At 39.3% G+C, this 19358-nt stretch overlaps 1 pseudogene; it reads right to left on the bottom strand.

Annotated features, from left to right (window-relative positions):
- Positions 1-358: 358 nt before the first annotated feature.
- The window catches only part of LOC147579932 (potassium channel, subfamily K, member 16-like), a 50916-nt pseudogene continuing 31916 nt past the window's right edge, over positions 359-19358 (bottom strand).

The following is a 19358-nucleotide window of genomic DNA, read 5'->3' on the forward strand; positions in this document are numbered from 1 at the left end:
GGTTAACATACTTTTTGTTTAATGCACAAAATTTTAAGAGGCAATGGATTGATAATTAGAAATAATATGTGAAGAAACAGATCTCAATGAAAAGAGCCTTATACAGTTTTGTACATGTGTATTTCTACCTTTACTGAAATACATGAGGGGACAAAAACAATGCAAACCCGGCTTTCAGAATGAGCTTCTATTGTATACAAATGCCAGTGTGAGTCCAAGTGTGGGGTAAGGCAGATATGGGGAAAGTTGACAAGGAGAGCTGAGATTTGCATTATATTTTTAAGGTATTTTTCTTAATGACAACACAAAATTAAAATAAATAAATGTTTTTTGTGCAAATATAATGTGCACAAGAGGTTTAGGGAGAAACACTTGGTTGTTTTACTATTCCTTCTTCCTGTTCTGACACTTTTGGATGTGTTCCATATAAACCCTTTGCAGTTTGGGTGGAGAAAACCTCCTCAATATTGATATCTAGCACCTGACTTCTTTTTCCTTCTCCAACTTCTATCTCAGATGTGTCTTTATGTAGCTTTGATTCCATTTCTTGAAAAACATTGGTTATTAAGTTAAACAGAATAGCAATCAAGGCAAGACCTTGGAGATTCCAAATTAATAATAAGATTGAATAAATGATGTTTCTATTCTCTTTCACAGGATTTGAAACTAAAGACAGGATGGAAATAACATGCAAATACTCAGATGGTGACTTTTCTCCATATTTTCTTTCTATTCATTAGTACCTAGAAAAATGCCTCCTTTTAGAATCTGATTCTGAGGACAAATTAGTTAAAATAAGGCATATCTAGGGGCATATGGGGCATAGGGGTATATCTGGGTGCCTCAGTCAGTTAAGCATCTGACTTCAGCTCAGGTCATGATCTCATGGTTCATAGGTTCGAGCCCCGCATCTGGCTCTGTGTTGACAGCTCAGAGCCTGGAGCCTGCTTTGGATTCTGTGTCTCCCTCTCTCTTTGCCCCTCCTCTGTTTGTGTGCATGCACCCACTATCAAAAATAAATAAACATCAGGGGCGCCTGGGTGGCTCAGTCGGTTAAGCCGCCGACTTCGGCTCAGGTCATGATCTCGCGGTCCGTGAGTTCGAGCCCTGCGTCGGGCTTTGTGCTGACAGCTCAGAGCCTGGAGCCTGTTTCAGATACTGTGTCTCCCTCTCTCTGACCCTCCCCCATTCATGCTTTGTCTCTCTCTGTCTCAAAAATAAATAAACGTTAAAAAAAATAAAAAAAAAACATTAAAAAATAAAATAAGGTATATCTAAAATTATCATTGCTTTCAAGGAAAGACTATAAATTACCCATATTCTGGCGCCTGGGTGGCGCAGTCGGTTAAGCGTCCGACTTCAGCCAGGTCACGATCTCGCGGTCTGTGAGTTCGAGCCCCGCGTCGGGCTCTGGGCTGATGGCTCAGAGCCTGGAGCCTGTTTCCGATTCTGTGTCTCCCTCTCTCTCTGCCCCCTCCCCCGTTCATGCTCTGTTTCTCTCTGTCCCAAAAATAAATAAACGTTGAAAAAAAAAATTAAAAAAAAAAAAATAAAATAAATTACCCATATTCAGACTCTTGCTTTTTAGAGCACACCTAGAGGGTAAAAATTTTCTTTCCCTTTGAAAATTGTCCTATTGAGGGGCACCTGGGTGGCGCAGTCGGTTAAGCGTCCGACTTCAGCCAGGTCACGATCTCGCGGTCCGTGAGTTTGAGCCCCGCGTCGGGCTCTGGGCTGATGGCTCAGAGCCTGGAGCCTGTTTCCGATTCTGTGTCTCCCTCTCTCTCTGCCCCTCCCCTGTTCATGCTCTGTCTCTCTCTGTCCCAAAAATAAATAAAAAAAACGTTAAAAAAAAAATTAAAAAAAAAAAAAGAAAATTGTCCTATTGAATACCATAATAAGTATAATATTTTGCAGTGAGTAATTTATTTACCATTGTTACTGCTAGGAAACCTTTGAAATGAGGGAAGGAAAAGATAAGTATGTAACAAAATCATTTAAAATAGGATTTAGATTCTATTAACAAAATTACGGTTCATTTCACTGTGCCACTTATCTGTACTACTGAGTTTAACATTCTAGAAATTCATTGCCTTTGTCATTAGAAATCCTGAGGAACTCTCTGAAGAAGGAAAAGAAAATCACTCATAATTCAATTATCCTAATACTTCAATACTGTAACTTTTACCTTCCCTTTGGGGGTCTTGTCATTTGTTTTTCATGACCGCAATCTACATGTTTGAAGAGACGCAGTGAAAAGAGCGTGAACTTTGAAGGCAAAGAGAAGTAACCAAAAACCAATAACACAATAAACACATTGTGATTTATCACAAGAATGCAATTTAACTGTGCTTATGAGAGCATAAAATAACAGAAAATATTTTAAATTATCAGACATTAAATTATTCAGTATTTACCTATAATTTCATAAATTAATCAGCTAAGATCAGTGAAGTATAATTATCAGAGAGTAAACTGAATAAGTACAACTGGAAGGCTACACTCACTTTTGATTTAAAAGGATATTTGGTTAACTGTCCCTGATGTAGCTTCTCCAAAATACCGCCTCCCAAAACATGTGTGCGTGTGTATGTGTGTGCATGCGCAGACACACCCACTAATAAAAGCAAAATATATCTAAGACTGAGAGTCCAATCTATTGACATAATCTGAGTGCATTGTTTACTAGCTAAAAAAAGCAAATGTAAGGAATTTCTGCATTAGTATGTGGAAAATCACAAGAGATGATCATCGCCACACTAACAGAGAAAGAAACCAGATAAGCTGCAAGATCAGATTTTATTTAAAAAAAAATCAGAGAGCTGAGGAGATGGAAAAAAAAATCCTAAATGAACCAAACGTTAGAAAGTGACAGCCGTTCCTAGGAGAGAAGCTATGCATGGCGACTTGTTTTCCTGTGGAGTGATACCCGCTGTGGGTGTATTCCGAGTACAAGAGAGGTTGTCCGCTGAAGCCTGGAAGCGGGGCAGGAGAACAGAGGGAACCTGCCTGAAGCACACCAGGTTTCACTGAGTGAAGGCAGCAGCCGGGACAGCAGAGAAGCTGGAGAACAACAAGAACAACCCAGGAACGCAAATGGCTGTAACCAGGCTGTAAACTAGAAAAAGATGCAATCCTGTGATTGTCTCACTGGCATTCAGTAACCAAACCTTGCCAAAGGGTATGTTTTCATTTTTGCCTCAAAATATTACAAGCCAGTGGTGGACTAAATCTAGCCAATGCTTCATGCAACAAAGCCCAGGTCCAGACTCTCTAAAAATGCAATAGTTTTACCCCTACACCGCCCCCCCATACTAGTAGCCTGGAAAAAGAAAGGTAATGGGTATGCCTTTTTCTGAAGGTAAACATTATTCTCTGCAGTCTCTACTACCAGAGGCTGGCATACAATAAAAACTTAAGAAATAAAATGTGACACACGCTCCAGAGAAAATGCAGTCCACAGTCTTAGAGATGGACAAAGTATTAGAACGATCAGATAGACATCTAAAATAATTCCCACAAATATGATAAAGGATATAGTAGAAACAATGGATAACATATAGGGGATAACAGTTGGGGAAATTTCAGCAGAGAGAAAGAAACGAACGAGAAGTAAATGGAAATGCTAGAAATAATTGAAATGTAAAAGTAATAGAAATGCTAGAATAGGAAGTGAAGAAATCATGTGATGGGCTTATCGTGGATACAGCAAAGGATATCATCAGTGAAACTGAAGACCGTTCAATAGATATTATTCAACATTAAGGACAAAGAGAAAAAAAAAAAGAACTTAACAAAAAAGAACAGAATCTCCAGGATCTCCGTTTGAAATCTTTGGGACCTGGGACTAGGCAAGATGTTCTTATGATATAAAAAGCATGGTCCATCAGGCAGAAATGGTAAGTGATATTTGATTAAGATTAAAAACTTTTTTTTTCCTTTTGGTATTTATTTATTTATTTATTTATTTATTTATTTATTTATTTATTTCAATATATGAAGTTTATTGTCCAATTGGTTTCCATACAACACCCAGTGCTCATCCCAAAAGGTGCCCTCCTCAATACCCATCACCCACCCTCCCCTCCCTCCCACCCCCCATCAACCCTCAGTTTGTTCTCAGTTAAGATTAAAAGCTTTTGATCTGCAAAAGAGATTGATAAAAGAACTAAAAGACAAATTATAGACTGGAAGTAAATATTGGGTGCTGTATGGAAGCCAACCTGACAATAAATTATATTAAAAAATATTTTCAAATACTATATCTAGCCAAGGACTTGTATCCAGAATATACAAAGAATTCTTAAAACTCAGTAAGAAAACAAAAGGTTTGAACAAATTTCAAAAGAGAAGAATGCAGATTTCAAATAAGCACATGAAAAGACAGTCGATATCATTAGGTACTAAGGACTTGCAAACTGAAACTACAAAGAGATCCCCCACTAATCCATTAAAATGGCTAAAGTTAAAAGAGAGAGAGAGAGAGAGAGAGAGAAAAGGCATAATCCAAAGGTTGAACAATAACAAATTCTCCTATATTGGGAATTAAACTTGTTCAGATACTTAGAAAATAATCTGGTAATTTTTTTATACAGATACATTTATCATATGACCCAGAAGTTTCACTCCTGGCTGTTTATTCAACATAAATGGAAACCTAAGTTTGTTACAAAAAACTATATGTAAATATCTATAGCAGTGCTATTCATAATTGCACCAAACTGGAAACAACACAACTGTCCCTCATCTACGGACTGAATAAACAAACGGTATATCCCATACCAGGGAAACTAGTCAGCATTAAAGAAAAAAACAAGAATTATTGATATATGCAACAATAAGGATGAATCTCCTATACATTATGCTAAGAAACCAGTCTAACAACTCAACATTCTGTATCATTCCATTTAAATAATATTCTGAGAATAAATAAGTAGTTGCTAAGGGCTAATGAGAAGGAGGGGATTCGATTATAAAAGGTTAGCACAAGAGAAATTTGTATGTGTGCGTGCACATATGTGTTAGGGGTGGGGTATTTGAACCATCTGTATCCTCTTTGCAGTGCTTACATGCACTTCATGCATTTTTCAAAATTCATTGAATTACATATAAAAATGTAAATTCTACTATCTGTAAATTTAAAAGAAGAAATACCTAAAATCAATAAAATAGTTGGAAAAAATTCACACTGCAAGATGTGTGAATGACCGATAAGCACATAAAAATGTGCTCAGCCATATTTGTCACCAGGGAAATGCAAACTAACCCACAATGACATATAATTTCATACCCATTGCAATGGTCAAATTCAAAAAAAACAAACGATACCAAATACTGGTAAGTTTGTAGGACAGTTAGAACTCTCATATATTGCTGATGAAAGTGTAACATGATATAACCCCTTTGAAGAACAATTTTAGCTTTATTTTATAAAGTTAATATACATCAACTTATGATCTGATAAAATTCTACCCTTACCTAATTACTCAGAAAAAATTAAAACATAGATTCACAAAAACTTGTATGAAATGTTCGTAGCAACCTTATTTATAATAGCCAAAAATTGGAGACAACCCAAATGTCCATCAACCAGAGACTAGATCTTTTAAATTGTGGTATATTCATGCAATGTAATACTGTACAGCAATACAAAAACAATGAACTAACAATGCAAAAGCATGAATGAATCTCAAAAACACATCAAGCAAAAGTAGAGAAGCACAAAAGCATACTCTATACCTCTATTCATTTGAAATTTGAAACATGCAAAATAACTCCGCTGACAGAAATCAGAAAGTGGTTGCTTCTTTGAATGAGAGGGAAGTGTTATAGAAATGAGCCAAAGAAAATTTTTGTATATTAGCCCTATGTTATTTCTTCACAGAAGGCCGGGCCACTGGCTCAAAAGCGCACAAGCACTAACTCGAACTATTCTACACCTGACTGTTTTAAAAATAGCCTAACTAAGCCAATTTTTAGTCATTTAGCACCCGCATGCTTTGCACATCCTGTGAAACTGTACCCAGCACCTGGTAACCATAAGATAAACATAGTAGCTATAAAAGTCTCCAAACCACTGCTGCTCTTAGAGCTCTCCGACACAGAGACCCTGACTCCAGGCTGCTGAGCAACACTGCCTAGATCCACAAGACCCCCTGATTCTCCTCTGCTCAGAAGTTCCCTTTCTCTCCTCTCCTGTGCAATGGCCTCCATGTTGTAGCCTCTAGATGCTTCCATGTGGTGAGGGATTTACCCTACCTGCAAACCTGTCAGAGTGCAGCTCAAGTAAAGCTCATACATGCTATTGCCACCTTACGGTCATATCCAACCCCTCGATCAGCTCGGGAATCTGAATTCATTGCAGGAATTGATAGCAAAGGATCATAATGATACTGTTGAGGTGATGGAATGTGACAAAATCTGGCTTCATTTTTGGTATTTGCTGACAGTTTCCAAGCCTCATCTCTCCTTCTTTCTGTCTTGGTTCACATCTGGGCAAACTTACAAGAAAGCCCTCATGTTCCCTCCCTTGCTGATGGTGGGAAGTTCAACCACACTGACACTGGCCCACTCGGGGGGGGGGGGGTTCATCCCTTCCCCACGCCCTCATCACGGTAAAAGCCAAAGCCAGCCACTCTTTCTTGCTCTCTCGGGCAATTTGTAGACCTGCTTGAGAGTTGTCCTGCTCTACCCAAAAAGCTTCATCATGTGTGATGACTTTATACAACTACAGCTAACCCTTGAACAACATGGGTTTGAGCTGCATGGGTCCACTTATACCCAGCTTCTTAAAAAATAAACACAGTATAGGGGCGCCTGGGTGGCGCAGTCGGTAAAGCGTCCGACTTCAGCCAGGTCACGATCTCACGGTCCGTGAGTTCGAGCCCCGCATCAGGCTCTGGGCTGATGGCTCAGGGCCTGGAGCCTGTTTCCGATTCTGTGTCTCCCTCTCTCTCTGCCCCTCCCCCGTTCATGCTCTGTCTCTCTCTGTCCGAAAAATAAATAAAAAAAAACGTTGAAAAAAAAATTTAAAAAAAAAATAAACACAGTATAGTACTGTAAATGTGTTTCTCTTCCTTACAATGTTAATAAATGTTCTGTTCTCTAGCTTACTTTATTATAAGAATACGGTATATAATAGATAGGACATACAAAATATGTGTTAATCAACCGTTGATGTTATTGGTAAGGCCATCAGTCAACAGTAGGCTATTAGTAGTTAAGTTTTGGGGGAGTCCAAAATTGTACATGCATTTTTTGATTGTGCAGGGGTCAGTGCCCCTAGCCCCCGTGTTGTTCGAGGGTCAACTGTATTACACATTACTCTATATACAACAGTCTATCACTACTCCCATATACTCTTGGGGTATGTGCGTGGCATCATCTCAACATCTAAACCAACGTTTGTTACAAAGTCTATTCTGCCTCTCTAGAGCGATCACAACACTGAGATATTCTATATACTGTTTTCTGAGCGGTTACACCGAAGCATATGCTAACCAAATATCACTGAACTGAATACTTATATCTGTCTTTTACCATAGTTAAGTTACATCTCAATTTCAAAAGAAAGCATATTTAAAGAAACTTCCATTTATGGTATTGGTAACCAAGGATATTTAGACCAACTTTCTACACTAAAGACAAATGAAAACATTTGATTACATATTTCAAAATGTTAAAGTCATCAGAAAACATAAAAGTTTAGGGAAATACTGGGCCACATTATGAATACCAAAGTACCTAAGCCATTTTTTCTTTGAAGGTATTTTCTGATTCTAGAACACTAGAGGATTGGTTTTGGCAGCTCCCGGTGGTGTGGTAAAAGCAACATGAAACAAAGTCAATATTTGAATCAGAAATAATCTCACCAGCCATGCAAAGAAGCAGGAAAATATCCTTATCCAGGAGGAAAAAAAAATCAATCAATAGAAATAAACTCACAAATGATAGAAAATGTTGAAATATCTGACAAGAACTTTAAAATCAGCTGTAAGTGAAATATTAAATTTTATTTAAAATAGCAGGTATTTCCATTTATGAAGAGTTTTTAATGACTTAGGGAAATCCTGATCTACATAAAAGGATACAGAATTATATATACTAATTATGTCAAGTGGGTGAAGATTTTTTTTAGATGTAGAGAATTCAGGTAACATATTGATAGGAGCTGATAGAATTATTATTCTTTTTTTTTTAATTTTTTTTTCAACGTTTATTTATTTTTGGGACAGAGAGAGACAGAGCATGAACGGGGGAGGGGCAGAGAGAGAGAGAGACACAGAATCGGAAACAGGCTCCAGGCTCTGAGCCATCAGCCCAGAGCCTGACGCGGGGCTCGAACTCCCGGACCGCGAGATCGTGACCTAGCTGAAGTCGTACGCTTAACCGACTGTGCCACCCAGGCGCCCCAGAATTATTATTCTTTAAAAAAACCTTTTTTTAATGTTTATTTATTTTTGAGACAGAAACAAAGCATGAGCGGGGAAGGGGCAGAGAGAGAGAGGGAGACAGAATCTGTGGCAAACTCCAGGCTCTGAGCCATCAGCACAGAGTCATCAGCACAGAGGCCGACGCGGGGCTCGAACTCATCAACTGCGAGATCATGACCTCAGCCGAAGTTGGACGCTCAACTGACTGAGCCACCCAGGCGCCCTGAATTATTATTCTTTTTATGATAAGAGAATATGATTAGAAAAATGGGTAGTAAGCTACATAATATAAGATGAAAAATTCTAGAATAAAATTAGTAGAAAATTTCTATGGGAATGCCTAGAAAATACCAACTATCTCTGCTCTGGGAAAAATGTAACAGACTTTTCTGAGTGATATTTAAAAATAGTTCTTAGAGGGGTGCCAGGGTGGCTCAGTCAGTTGAGCATCTGAATCTTGATATCGGCTCAGATCATGATCTCATGGTCATGGGATCAAGCCCCATTTTGGGCTCTGCACCGAGCATGGAATCTGCTTGGGATTCTCTCTCTCTCTCTCTCTCTCTCTCTCTCGTTCTGCCTCTCCCCTGCTTGTGCATGCTCTCTCTTTCTCAAAATAAATAAATAAACATTTAAAGAATAGTTTTTACAGTTTTAGGTGTAGCCTCAAAATATGTTTATTTTTATAAAGTTATCAACCTAGATGTTATTCATGATTTAATTTTTAGTCCTATTTAGATTAAAAATAAATATTATGGGGACTCTTTCATTTCTGGGTAGAATGGAGTAGCTAGTGATAGAACAATGCTCCAGATGAGAACTAGAGAAATCAGATAAATTTTAAAAGATTGTATGTTTAAAGGCACTAAAGAGTTGCTAAAGTAATAAAGACTAAAAAGATTAAGATACCAGGTAAGGAAAATAGGGCAGAAAATCTGCAACTGTTTTTTCCCTTGGCATTTTTGCTAATTCTGGGCACAGGCAAGAGGTTATGGATCTGGGCTTTATCTAAGAAGAAAGATACGACTGAGGAACAGGGACATCAGCAGAGCTTTTGGTTGTCCTGCATGGCTAGATTGACAAAATTGCAGATTTAAGGGTTTGAAATCTCCAGTTCATTTTCCCCTCCAATATACTGCCATATTCCGAAGCTGCATGAGGTTGAAGGCTAAAAAGTTAAGCCAAAGACCTTAAAAAGCAAAACAGAATTTCCAATAGATCCAAGCATCAGGACACAAAAGAATTAGCTTCAAGATCAACCTAAGGGAATGACCCTGTGAACACAACAGGCTTTCATTTGAAGAACTATGATTTGGGAATAAGAAGAAACCAAAAGGAGACTAAGCCTTGCCAAATTTTCTTTTTTTTTTAAATTTATTTATTTATTTTTTAATTTTTTTTTAACGTTTATTTATTTTTGAGACAGAGAGAGACAGAGCATGAAGGGGGGAGGGGCAGAGAGAGAAGGAGACACAGAATCGGAAGCAGGCTCCAGGCTCTGAGCCATCAGCCCAGAGGGGCTCGAACTCACGGACCGCAAGATCGTGACCGGAGCTGAAGTCGGACGCTTAACCGACTGCACCACCCAGGCGCCCCAGCTTTACCAAATTTTCAATCTAGTCTCAAATCAGATCATTCCTTGACTGAATTAAAGTGTTCAGTTATCCTCCCACACTCCTATATCTCTATATGTTTAACAGAGGAAACAGTAAAACCTCTCCACAGGAAGATAACATTACCTGAAGCATCTACAATTTTTAAAATATGCAATGTACAGCCTCCCACCAGAAATTATCAAGTATGCCAAGAGACAGGGCAATATGGCCAAAAATCAGAAGAAAAAAGACTGTTAAATAGGCCTACAGGTGTTCAGATATTGAAATTAGTAGATAAGAACTTGACAATAACCATGATTATATATTCTTAAATATAAGATAATATGGAAAACTAGATGGAAAGATGAAGAATTTCACCAGAGAATTCAAATACACCAAAAGGGTGGGAGAACAAAAAATATGATACTAAGAACTCAATAAATGGATTTAAAAGCACATTATATATAGAAATTAGAATTAGTAAACTAGAAGGTTAACAAAAAATATCTTGAGAGAAGACAAAAGAAAAAAAAAAGGAAAACAGAGAAAGTACATTAGAACATGTGAAACCCAGTGAGGAGGTCTTACATTCATGTAATTAGTGTCCCAGACAACAAGGAATACTCAATATTTGAACAGATAGTAGCTGAGAATTTTCAAAACAGATGAAAAATATCAATTCCTCAATTCAATAATCTGTGTGATCCCCAAGCAAAATAAATACAAAGTAAACCACATTGAAGTAGATAATAAATTGCTGAAAATCAAAGACAAAAAGAAAAGCTTAAAAGCAGGTATGGTGCTGGGGAAGTATGAGGTGCAAGGGGACGGCTCTGGACCTCAAAGGACCAACAATAAAACCAACAGTTGACTTATCAGAAATCGATGGAAACCAGAGAATGAAATGGAGTTATTAAAGTACTAGCTTACAAATCTATATCCAAAATGACTTATGTGCTATTTATCTTGACTCAGATATTTATGAAAACATTTAGGGTCTGTATGGATCTATCCATTTCCTTTCCCCCCTTTATTTTAGGAAGGAATCTGAAATGCTTTCTGAAAAATTTATGTAAGGTACATGATATAGGGTTAATCACTTAAGCCTGGTGTTTTGATTATATATGTCTTTTGCTTATGTGTGATCAAGCAGAGATACTTAGTTTGCAGGAATTACTCTGTATCTTATTCCCATAGTCAGTGATCACTGTGGTGTGCGGAGAGAGGGACCTGGACAGGGTGAGTTTATTTATACAATGAAGATCATTTATGTAAAAGGGGTGACCTCTATCTTCTCTCTTAAAGAAATCTGTTAAAATTTCCCTTTGATCATTTATTTTACATCCTGTTTCAATCTGTTTCTTTGATAGCTAACCTTATTTCAAAATTATTAAGCCTCACCTACTGTATAGTCTCCAAAACCAATTGCAGTTATGGTGGTGAATGAATAATAAACTCCTTCAAGTTAAGTCCAATTCTCTAATTACATGAAAACAGATGGTGGTAATACCAGAAAGAAAAGGAATCCGATCATGATGAAAAATACCCAAGGTAAACACTGTTCTAAAATATATTAGAAAAAGAGATAAAATGTTAGCATTTACGTCATAGACCAGCAGCATTAAAAAACTGTTTGTTCGGGGCGCCTGGGTGGCGCAGTCGGTTAAGCGTCCGGCTTCAGCCAGGTCACGATCTCGCGGTCCGTGAGTTCGAGCCCCGCGTCGGGCTCTGGGCTGATGGCTCGGAGCCTGGAGCCTGTTTCCGATTCTGTGTCTCCCTCTCTCTCTGCCCCTCCCCCGTTCATGCTCTGTCTCTCTCTGTCCCAAAAATAAATAAACGTTGAAAAAAGAAAAAAAATTTAAAAAAAAAAAAAAACAAAAAAAACTGTTTGTTCTACTAACTTAGAGTTCTTATTTACTCCTTCACCGCTGAAAGGCTTGGGGCCCTTACTATAAAGGGATCATGCCTTTGAATAATCCTGCCCCTAGGAGTTTCTCCAGGCTCTACCAGTCTACCTCCTATCATCCTGTGTTCTGTCATCTCTTGTCTTCTCTCCTGGTCTCTCCTTGTTTCCTAGTCTCTGCGTCTACACCATGATTTAAGATTAACTTCCATGTAACACTTTAACTTGACCCTCTTCCTTCTAAGATCGCCCTTGCCTACGTATCAGGCTACAGTTCTCCATTGTTCTAGGTACGGCCCACATACCCCCAGCCTACTCCAGGACACCTCACCCAGACTAAGCTCTACACCTTTCTGTGTGCTTGCATTATAAGGTAAATTAAACAAAGTGTCAGCTTCGTAGAAGATCAGGTCACTGACTGGCATCAGTGAATGGATCATTTACTGCTTAGAGAACCCCACAGAAAAAACCATATTTACATTTTCAAGCAGAATCAAGACATTCATCTTGTAATTTAATTTCTTCCTTCTCACTTTCTTTTTTTTATCGTGACTCAAGTCTCTACCCATTTATTATAAAGTCATCATTCATCCAGCATCTTTTGCCCATACTGCCAGCCAGCATTATAAGAAATGCAAAGCAAAAAAAGGGGGAAAAAAAGACATATTTTAGGCCTTCACCAAGCTTTGATAAATCAACATTTGGAAAACTTGTTTTTCATTTACATAAAAAATATCATTTACTTATATTTACATATAATTTACTTCATAACACCGGGGACTGTGAATTCTAAGTACCACAATGACAGGGCTGAGTTTTAAAAACACTATTGCCTAAGGAGATTTAGGTTTTTATAGTAATTAGTTGTAGTGGTCACATTAGATCCTGATGTGTACTGTATTTTCTTTTGTGGGGGCACAATTTAATATTTGTAGATTATTCTGAACGCTAGAAAGGGGGACACATGGGGAAGGGCTTTGGAATCAACCAACATTGGAAGGGCCCCCAACTGAGAAGTACCCCCTCCCCCAAGCCCTCCTGGATGATACAGAGAAAATTTAGGGGAAAAAGGCAGCAGACAGACATTTGGTATAGATTTTGTGGATTTTGTTTTCCTGTGGAATCAAGACGTGTTGAAGCATTCATTTCTCTGTGAGCATAATGAGAATGTTCTCATTTTATTACATTAAATCACATTCAGACAGAAGTTGAGCATTTCAAATGTTGGAAATGTCTTATTTGAATTCTGATAATATCTAGTGTAGTTTTTATAAGCTTTCCTGAGTGTGGATGGGCAAGATTGTGGGAGCTTTATTTGAGAGGGGAAATGGAATGAATTGGATTTGGCCCTGTTGTGATATAGTACTGACAGTGATTATGGACTATCTTAACCTGATTTCAAGGCTTCTGAAGACCACACCAGGGAGGGTTTGACCTAAGGATCTGATCGTTTCTGTTACTAGGTGGATTTACAGGAGAGGAGAGAAAGGTCGTTGAAGAGGTCCTTGAAAGCATATACGGATTTCCCTGAGAGGCACAGCAGCAGGCCTGGCTGATCACACCCTATGTCTTTATGTCCACTGGGTTAGCAGAAGAAACAAAAAGGCTGAGAAAGCTAGCTTGTAGTGAGGGCTAAGGGATCCCCAATCCACTTCTTCCCTACCATTGTGTCCAGGTAGGGAACACTCCAGGACCAAGGGCTCACTGTGTGTACTCACTGTGTCTACCTCCTGGAAGTTTTTCTATCTTCGGATTCAGTTATAGGATCAACTCTATCGTCTCAAATTCATGGGGAAGCCCTAACCCCTACTATCTCAGAATGTGACCATATTTGAAGATAGGGCCTTTAAAAAGGTAATTAGGTTAAAATGAGGTCAGTGGAGAGGGCCCTAGTCTAATCTGAGTGATTTCCTCATAAAAACAGATTAGGAAAGACAGCAGGGGCTGACACCAGGGGCTTCCCAGGACAGCCTTGTGAAGAGGCAATGCAAGGGCAGCCATTTGGAAGCCAAGGGAAGAGGCTTTAGGAGAAATCAAATCTGTCTGCACCTTGATCTTGGACTTCTAGTCTCCAGAATGGGAGTAAATAGGTTTCTGTTGTGGAAGCCACCAAATCTGTAGTATTTTATTATGGTGGTCCTAGCTGACTAATACTCTTTTGTCCCACAGGCCGAAAGATCTGCATCAACTTGGAGGCTACATTGCCTTGAGAAGTCTTAGTCTCCACTCAGTATTGAGGCAAACACTCTTCTTTTGGTGCTTGCACTTTCCTAACAGGCATTTGTCTAAACCTGCCATTCTTTCCCTCTTATCAATTACACATGAATGTGGGCCCAGGGGAAAGGACAGCAAAGAAGCCATTTAAGTTTGACCAAAGTTATCTTTATGATCCATCCTGAGTCGCCACAGGACCACATCCATTTGGTCCAAACACTTCAAAGCTATATAAAGCATCATGGAGTGCTGGTTTTAGCAAAAATGGACAAGATCTTGTAAGCCTGCTTATTTAAGTTTATTATTGAGTATCTTGCCCTAAGCTCAACACAATTCACATAGCACTCTTTCATTCTATAGGCCTGAGAAACATTGTTGTATGTGAATGTATTAAACAATCTATTGTACAGAGTAGTGATATGGAGAGAAGCAGAAGAGTTAGATTTTGGCTCTGATGTTAGAAATCTCGACCCTATCAGTTTGTTTCTATTGTTTTAGATAGTAATAGCTTCCCCACCTTCCCCCACCACAAATGGAGTTGTCTTGAGGACCAGATGATAATATTGTAAAACTAAACTACATATTGCAAATCTCTAAACAAATACTTATTCATACATGTGACTTAAAAAAAAAAACTATTCAGATATTACAATATTTCCCCCCCCCAAAGTTCTGTAATTGTCGGCTAAAGACTAATCACTTGATCCCAAATGTTTAAAATATTTTAGACTTAGTTTTTTGTTCTTACTGCCTCCCTGTCTCCCCATTTATGAAACAAGATTACATAAATCAGTTTTTACATATTTAACTTTTACAGCGAATAAAGTTGTGTTCTGTAAGCCAGAGAATTATTACAACTGGGGATAAGATAGTAAACAAACTGCATACAACAGTTTCTGGCCCCTCACTCAAAAATAAAACTTCTTTACACAATAATATATAACTAGCAATAAAAACAAACTAACTGTTAAATGCTAAAGATGAAAATTCACATGTACCCATAATAATATGAAAGTTTTGCTAGATGCTTAAAAAATATAAAACGATTAGAAGTTATACAGAATATATACAGTTTTTTCTTTTTAGCATGTTTCATTATCATGACAAATCCATTTTAACCACTAGTAAAGTTCTGTTTACAAGTTTGTGAATGGGCAGGGGAGATTTAAAAAGTTTGTGAATAGTTTGTTTAAATTATTAATATAAATACAATTTAATATGATATAATTGTAGATACATTATAATAATAATTTAAACAGAAGTAAATTATGAAAAAAATGGAATACAATTAAGTCATTAGACTTCATTAAGTAGCTTTTTAAAATACCATCACAGAGAGGTATCTATAATTTTGAAGCTAAAGAGATAATGAAATTTTAAAAAATACTGTGTAGGGAGTGATATCAGCATCATGGTAGCATAAGATATCCCTTGTTTTTGGCCCTGTTCCCCCAACAACAAAAATTTGGCATCCATCCATGGACAAGAGTGCCTTTGAGGAAGCTGTGGGATCCAGCCCCATATACCAAGGGACCCAAGAGGCATCTAGCCCACCTGTATGCCAGGTAATAGGCAGAGAAGCCTTGGTCCCAGCTGTGGACCCTCCAGTGGTCTATGAACCACCTCTAATTCCCCTTGGCTGCTGTGCTTTCTAGAGAACACTGACTAAGACAATCACTCCTAGGTGAGAGAACCTTTGTGGACCTCTAGGTTTCCAGAGGAAAAGTTCCAGCACTCCACTGGAGGAAAAAAAAAAAAAAAATCAGGCAAACAAAACAAGTTTGGCCACATTTGAATTGATAAGAGGAACAATTTGACTTTGCCTGTATCACCTCTACCTTAAAGTGGCCCAGCTGAGGGCCAAAAAAGATCTTTCTCTGCCTATGTTTTACCCTGTGGGGGAAAGAGAGAGAATGAGAGTGAGCACTCGAGTTTCTCTGTGTGGGATGCTGCCAAAGGGGCTCATTTCTCTCTCACCACATTCAGAGGACTGAATTGTGAGCTATGTGACTGGGGCAGGGGTGTGAAGAGGCTGAAGAGTACTCTTGGGGCATTAAAGGAACACAGATCCTAACTGTGTCTCAGATTCCATCAAGAAGCCCAGCTCTGACCACTGGGAATGCCTCACTGGCCCACAGGCCCCCCAGGGCTCTGTGTCTCACCCACACACTCTCCTTACCCTATGGCTAGCCCCCTGTGTACATTTCTGACATGTGTGAAGTCATGTGTTAAGGCTACTGAACAAGTGCAGAAAGTCAGCCAAATACGTGGGCCAGACAGGGACTACAAATTTAAGCTTTAGTGTCAGCTTTGGAAGAACAAAAGAGGCTGTCAGCACTCAGCTGGATGTGTTGAGGCTCCAGAGAAGGCACATTGGCTTAAGCATTCTGCCGAAAGAGCGAGAAAGAACAGGTACACACTTACAAGGTCTGAGATCGCCTCGGAATCTCCAGCAGGGTTGACAGAAAGTATTTCTATCTTGAAGCTAGTAAAACTGGAGGGGGTGTCTGCTATTTCAAATGAGAAGACAGCAACGCAAAACTTCAAAGCCCATGAAAAATCAAAGCAACTTGACACCGCTAAAGGATCACAATAATTTCCTGGTACCCAAACCCAAAGACAGCGTTCTGCAATTTACCAGATAAAGAATTTAAAAAGTAAAAAAGACCAGAGACAACAAATGCTGGCAAGGTTACGGAGAATAAAAAGTCCTTGTGCCTTGCCGGTGGGAATGTAAACCGGTGCGGCCACTCTGGAAAATAGTATGGAGGTTCTTCAAAAAACTAAAAATAGAACTACCATATTATCTAGCAATCCCCCTTCTGGGTATATGTCCAAAGGAAAGGGTAACGATCTCAAAGAGGTAGCTACACTCTCATGTTCACTGCAGCATTACTCACAATTGCCAAGGCATGGAAAAAACCTAAGTGTCTTTTGACAGATAGATAGATAAAGATACACACACATATAATTGTAGATACATTATAATACAATGAATTATTATTGTATTGTATTGTATTATTGTATTGTATATAATTCATATACAATGGATTATTATTCAGCTATGAGAAGGAAGTAAATACTGCCATTTGCAACAACATGGATGGACTTTGAGGGCATTATGCTGAGTGAAATAAGTAGGAGACAAAGATAAAGAGTTGACCCTTGAACAGTACTAGTTTGAACTGCACAGGGTCCACTTAAATGTGGATTTTTTTTTTTAACGTTTATTTATTTTTGAGACAGAGAGAGACAGAGCATGAACGGGGGAGGGGCAGAGAGAGAGGGAGACACAGAATCGGAAGCAGGCTCCAGGCTCTGAGCCATCAGCCCAGAGCCTGACGCGGGGCTCGAACTCACTGGCTGTGAGATCGTGACCTGAGCCGAAGTCGGACGCCCAGCCAACTGAGCCACCCAGGCGCCCCTACAGTACAGTACCATAGATTGGTGCACATCTTAAACTTATATAAGGTTCTATGTCAGTTATATCTCAATAAAGCTGGAAAAATCCTGTATACATATGTTTGTGTATACATTGAGAAAATTCTGGAAAGATATATAATGAACTGCGTCAGCTCAGTGATTAATTATAAGGTGTTAATACAAGTCGGAATCCCGTTCATGTGCCCCATCCTTCCATCCTCCCGAAAATAACCACTGTACTGACTTATACAGGAATCACTTCGTTGCATTTCTTAACAGCAGTGGTTCTTAAAGCGTGGACTGTAACTTCCAGGAGCCCCAAAACCTTTCTGCACGTCTACAAGATCAAAACTGTTTTCATAATAATACTAAGACATAATTTGCCTTTTTTACTGTATTGACATTTGTACTGATGGAGAGAGATGGTGTTAAAACTGCTGACACCACAAATATCAAGGCGACAGCAGCTGACTGTACTAACAGTCATTATATTCTTGAACATGAGGCATGCGTGGTTAAAAAAAAAGCCAGCCTCACTTAAGAATGTCTTAATCTAGTAATTTAAAAACTATTAAGTTATGAGTCTTGAGTACATGAATTTTTAATATTCTGTAAAATTAATTTTTTTTCCTGATATTAATATTCTGGAGAAAATGAGAAAGTATGCTTACTGCACTTCTGCTGATTACTGAGGTATTGTGCTTTTCCTAAAGAATAGTTTATCAACAAAAGCCTTTGAGCTGTTTGCACTCGATAATTTTTAGGAGTGGAAAGGCATCTTGAGACAAAAAAGTCTGAGAACTACTGCTTTATGGTTTTATCACCCTATGTGGATCCCTATACACTTTAATTTAGCTTGTCCAGTTTTTAACTTGATAGGAGTTTTACAGCTTCCCCTCCTTTTTTTTTTTTTTTTAGATGTTTGTTTATTCTGGAGACAGAGAGCATGAGTTTTGGAGGGGCAGAGAGAGAAGGAGACAGAGAATCCCAAGCAGGCTCCATGCTGTCAGCACAGAGCCCGATGCAGGGCTAGAACTCATGAATTGTGAGATCGTGACCTGAGCTGAAATCAAGAGTCAGACGCTTAACCAAGTGAGCCACCCAGGCACCTCCCCTCCTCCTTTTTTTAAAATGGTTATTTATTTATTTTGAGAGACAGAGAGGGGTGTGCACACTCACATGTGTGCGTGCATGGGAGGGGCATAGAGAGAGAGGGAGAGAGAGAGAATCCCAAGCAGTCTCCATGCTAGCACAGAGCCTGATGTGAGGCTTGATTTCACAACCATGAGATCATGATCTCAGCTGAAGTCAAGAGTCAAATGCTTAACCAACTGAGCCACCCAGAGGCCCCTCCCCTCCTTCTTTTAAAAACAGGTTTAGAGGAGAGAGGGAAGATGGCGGCGTAGGAGGACGCTGGGCTCACCGCGCGTCCTGCTGATCACTTAGATTCCACCTACACCTGCCTAAATAACCCAGAAAACCACCAGAGGATTAGCAGAACGGAGTCGCCGGAGCCAAGCGCAGACGAGAGGCCCACGGAAGAGGGTAGGAAGGGCGGCGAGGCGGTGCGCGCTCCACGGACTGGCGGGAGGGAGCCGGGGCGGAGGGGCGGCTCGCCGGCCAAGCAGAGCCCCCGAGTCTGGCTTGCAAAAAGCGGAGGGGCCTGACGGACTGTGTTCCGACAGCAAGCGCGACTTAGCGTCTGGGAGGTCATAAGTTAACAGCTCTGCTCAGAAAGCGGGAAGGCTGGAGGACAAAGGGAAGGAGAGCTGCTGAGCCCCCGGACGACAG

The sequence above is a fragment of the Puma concolor genome, chromosome B3 (genome assembly GCF_028749965.1).
Source record: "Puma concolor isolate L17-30 chromosome B3, mPumCon1.1.hap2, whole genome shotgun sequence".
In the NCBI taxonomy this organism is placed as follows: Eukaryota; Metazoa; Chordata; class Mammalia; order Carnivora; family Felidae; genus Puma; species Puma concolor.